Below are 5,399 nucleotides of genomic sequence, written 5' to 3'. Positions count from 1 at the left end.
AGGCCCTGGGAACAGTTACCGGGGAAGCATGTGCTTGGGCCTGGCTGCTGTCTTTCCTTTGTGGTCTGTGTCTAATCTTATCTCATGCTCTGCAACTGAGTAACAGATCCAGCCACACCAACCAAAGGAAGCAAGTGAAAATATAAATGGTCTTCCTTTCCTGGTATGAAGCACAAACTGTGATGCCTTGTGAATTAAATGTATCTGAAGATGACTGGGGACTCCGCTCTTTCTGTATTTTGGGGCTATATTAGCGCAGACCAGGATACTGACTTGCCAAAACAATTAATGTTTTCTTATTAAATAAATTCATGAGGATGTTTTTGATGGAGGCTTATTGGCTCTGAAAATCCATACCCAGTTCAAGATCAAGCACTAAGTCTCTTCAATTCTCACTGTGGACATATTATGCTTAATGCACTTTGCTAATGTTTATGTAGATTCTAGATGAATCAAATATTACCTAGAATTCAAACCAAGCAAACGTGTGGCCTGTTGAATTACTGCGTGTGTATTTGTGTGTATATGTGTGTAAAGGAGAAAGTAACTACTGCCAGAGATAAATTATTTAACATGATTTTCCTGTATTGTGGAGAGGCAGGCTGAGTCTCATTTTTTTGGATTATGATTTGTATTATGAAATGCTTATCAAATGTTTTCCAAAGATTAGTTTAATTTTAATTAAATAAACCTTTCTCAAGAGGAGACTCCGAACTATTTCTTGTACCCAGAGGCTAACGTACTTGTTGTTTTTAATTATTTTCTGCTGTTACCCAAACTGCTTTGGGTACTCCTGCCCAATTAAATCAAAGGCGCAGGTTCCTTATACACAATATGTTTAATATTTAATTTTAATTAAATTAATTAAATTGTTTATTTAATTTTATGTGCATTATTGTGAATAGAATAATGTAAAATTCATGATAGTAAGAATTAGGGTGGGGAGATGAATCAGCGAGCTCTCAAACAAGCTAATTACAGCATTTAAAAGAAACTTCCCCTTCTTTCCAGGGGAAACATCCTAACATAACCTGAACTTTCTTCTTGAACGGCCATAACTAACTGCTGTAGATTTGGGTTTGTTGGCCTCTTTCATCCCCTCAGCAGCCTTGCAGTTTGCAGCTGCAGCAGCTGCTTGCAGAGGAAAGAGTATGTGCGGGCATGTATATACTGCTGTCATGGCTCATGCTCAAGTGACATTTTCTACTTTGCTGAACAAGGAGCCACCAGCACAGTGCTCTACGAAAAGATCGTTTTCTACCACAAAGACACAGGAAAACTTAAAACAATCTCTTCCCACTCAGGAAAGGCTCGTTCTAAGGGCTTTGAGTTGCCTAATCCGTGCCAGTTCTTAAAATGTAGAGGCATGTGGAGGGGCTCACCTTTTGATTGGAAACAGTTCCTTTGAGGGAGGGGTCCATTAGCCTGGCTCAGTTTCCATTACGGTTTGCATTTTTAGGGCATAGTTTTTCAGGAGTGTTTTCATCTGCACAGTGCTAGGCTTAATAGTCTCTCAATAGAGTGCTTAGTTCCTGGGAAATCTGTTTTAACAGACATAAAAAATAGAGGCAAAAAAAAAAAAAAGCCCCCAGAATATGTAGTTTACTTTGCCATTTCTCCTATCTGAGTTGTCTCTGTAATAGTCAGCTCTGGAATCAAAAGTTTGAAGTGCCTGAGTTGAAGGAGCCCACTGAATGTTGAGGCATTTTATCTCTTTTTCTTTTCCCCTGACTTACAAATAATGACGTTATCAGCATCGTAGCCTGGCACTGGGGCATCTGAGCCACATTTTCCAAACTTGACCTCATGAAGTGGCGCAGTCACTACACTTCTTTTCATTTTAGGGTTTTGCACATCTGGACCACGGTTGACTATTTATACTTATCATCACTCTATAAATTTTTTTTTGTGGGGGGATAGTTTCTTTCTTGAAGCCTTTTGCTTATTGAGACTGGTTAACTGTACTTAATGAAATATAACCTTTAATTTGATCAGCTCAGCAATGGAGAGGAAAAAAAAAAGGAAAAAAATAAATGGAAAGAAGGAAGACAGACAGATAAAGAAAAAAAGAGAGAGAGAAACTCATGTCCTTAGGTGAGGCTGTTTCGATTTTCACTAGCCACTTTAGATGATAGTGGAGCTACTAAAAACACTTTTTCTCTTTGTTGTTATTTTTTCCCCCTTATGGCTAGTTTTGTTTCAGTAGATTAAATTTTATCATAAAAGTAGCTGCTGATGCAGTAAAGTAAAAATCAGGTTGTGGAATATTTTACAAAAGCCTTTTTACTTCTATGGCACTTACCCAGTTGGGACAAACATTAGTTTTAAACCAAAAGCATTTGTCAGGAGGAATTTTTGCTTCAAGTGAAAGTTTGGGAAACATAGAGAAGCACAGTTAGCCAGAATGATAAAAAAAAAATAAAATAAAATAAAAAAGAGTAAAGAAAAAAAGTAAAAAAAAGATCCTAAATTTAGAGAGAGATTAATGTTGGTTTGCCCTCCATTTATGTTGCACATCTGTAAGCTTAAAAATATTTTTAGTATAAAACATAATAAGCCTGTAGAGCTGCAAGAAATATATATGAGGACAGATGCAATCAAATTTGTGGGGCACTGCTGTGTCACTACGTTTAGCATCAAATTATGAATTAAACAAGAAGAATGAATAACAAATTAGGATTCGCCAAGCTTATCTTTGTGCAGTGGGACAATGAAAATTTATTTGAATTCTATTCCTTGATGAGGTTACAGATTTTCTCCTAACAGAAGATACACATTAATACTGTGGAGACAATTATTGGAAGTTCATTTTCTGGGCACATATTAGAAACCTTTTCATAGAAACAGAAAGCGCCTGTGCAGGTTTAGGTTTTAGAAAAACCCTTACTCTGTATAACTCTTCCTTTGGAACTTCCAATGTAGAAATGATTTGTTAAATATATCTTAAGGATGATATCAGAAATATCAAAGCTGGGTTGTGTGTGTACATATATTTATTTTGCTAATGTGTAAGTAAACAACTGTTAAAAAGTACTACAACAGGTTAAGAAATAACAGGCTCCGTACAGCTGGGCTGTTTGTAAAAAATTAAAACAAAACCATACTTTCCAAACACGACAGGATTTTTAAAAGTACAGTCAAATGTTCCTCCTCTCCTAACTGGAACTGGGAAATAATGTGTTACAACCCTTGCTAATGCCTTCACCACATGCTGATATTGGGGTGAAGAAAGGAAAGGTTGCTGGAACATTAACAAGGGAGCAGACAAGTAGACAAGTTAGATATACTGGGAGTAATTTCTTGTGTTGCTGCATGTGAGAAAACTTTTCAAGCCTTTAATGAAACCCATGTGCATCATCATTCTGAGCTTATTAAATTGACTAAATAGACAGATAAAATAGACATAAAAATTTCACCTGAACACATACCTAGAGAATTTTGGAAAGTTAAACAAAACACAAGCCAGTATGAGTAATGATTGTTTGCTATCTAGGTGTATGCTATACCTAAATGATGTCACCTTACTATTTTTTCAATTTTTTTTCCTTTAAGGAGTTTTAGATTTACAGAAAAGTTGCGAAGGGTGTTGCCTTACTTTTATTGTTACCATTGCCAGTATGATTTACAAGTTTACCTCTTACTGAGTACATTCTCAAGAGGCAGAAGGCTTCCTTCTGAGATTAAATACAAAGCAGTTTGTGTAGCTTTCTCAGGGCTCCCGTCTCCCTTGAAGAAGAGGCAGAGGCTTCACACACAAAATCAATTTAGAAAATAATATAACAGTCAAATATATTTAAATAGCAGTTTTTTTTTTTAAATAGCTAAGCTTAGCGAAAGAAACAGCTTTGCATAGATTGTTTTCAAATAGGTGCCTTAGTGGTTTCCTCACTTTCTCTTGGCCTCTTTGCTTTTATAGATAGAGCACAAGTTGTCTTGCTATGTCTTTCATGGTGTCGCCTTTGAGATTTTGACGAAAACTGAGTGAAACCTAAAAGCTGGCCTCCTTCCCCTCTTTCCCTCTAAGTTCAAGGAAGATTTTCATACTTCTAAGACCTGTCTGGTGCCTCTGCCTTAATAATTCTGTTTTGAGGCCTTGAATAATAAGTAGCTAATTTACTATATTAGGTTTTGTTTTAAAATGGGACAAATTTCAAACATTTGGGGTTGGGGGTTGAGTGTGCAAGGGGAAACCCCCCTTGGAAATCAATCAGCAAAATCACTTCTCAGACATTTTCAAAATTTTCAGTCGACTCCCTCCTCCGAGGTCCCCTTTCACCTTCTCCCTGCCTCCATCCCAACGTGCTAATCACATTCAGGCCAAAGGCAGAAATGGGCTACCTGGCTGCAGCCCAGAGGACATTTTATTTTATTTACAGATGAGCTGTTAACCCCTGAAATATGGATTCATCTGGAAGCTGTGACACAAGGAAGGCTAGCCTGTTTCGGCAGCTCCAGCTCAGAGCTGCAATAGTACTTACCTTAATTAGCTGTGTCATTCAGAACAGAGCCTACATGCCAGAAGCCTGGGAGGAGGGGCTGCCCAGCCTCCCAGCCTTTCCACTGAGGGTCTCCTTCAAGTTGTGTGCAGCCCAGGGCCTGGCCACTGAGCAGATTCCCCTTTACGCTCTGGTGGGACCTTGCTGCTGTCTTTCACCAAGTGGAGATCCAAAGTAATGACTCATATCTGAATTTGTATAACAAATAACAGTTGGCCCTTTTGAAGCAATGAGTTTGAACGGATATGCTCTTATTTCAACAATACTGCAACTGCTCAAAATCTTTTAAGAGCTTCTCTTTCAGAATTACCTTTATGAGTTAGTTTACAAATCACATATTTGCACATATGACTATCACAGACATATGAAAGGGATCTTACTTTATATCCGAACCCTGCTTTTGCTCAAAATAGCATTTCCCAGTTTGATCACTCACCTCGTACATCAGACTTGGCTCAGAATGACTTTCGACTCTTTCCCAAACTCAGATTCTTCCTGAAGGAGGACACTTCCCCAAGCAGGCTGAGGGTTTTCAAGAGGGTACCATATGGTCTGAGGCACTTTCAGAAGAGGAATTCTTAGGGGTTTTAAGCAATGTAACTGGAATAAATGTATGAGTTCCCAGCATGTCTCTTTGGCAGGGGACAAAATACATTTGGATGCGAAAGCTCTGGGTTGGTGAAAATTTCAGTCTCAAAACATTATAGCCAGCAGACCTGCCATACCACCCCCAACACCCCCAGGCCCCTGCCAGAACCTAACTTTGCTCTGGTGGGTACTGGGGAACCAGTGAATATTTGTTTGAATTTCAAACACTGCAGGGCAGGCTCAGGTGCAAATTAGAAGGATTGGATTTTAAGGGCATCTTAAAATGTCTGGGGCAAATCTTTAGACTTTTGCCCC

Source organism: Pteropus vampyrus, unplaced genomic scaffold (assembly GCF_000151845.1).
Source record: "Pteropus vampyrus isolate Shadow unplaced genomic scaffold, Pvam_2.0 Scaffold120, whole genome shotgun sequence".
NCBI lineage: Eukaryota > Metazoa > Chordata > Mammalia > Chiroptera > Pteropodidae > Pteropus > Pteropus vampyrus.
The sequence above is the reverse complement of the archived record's forward strand: the minus strand, read 5'-3'. Positions refer to the sequence as shown.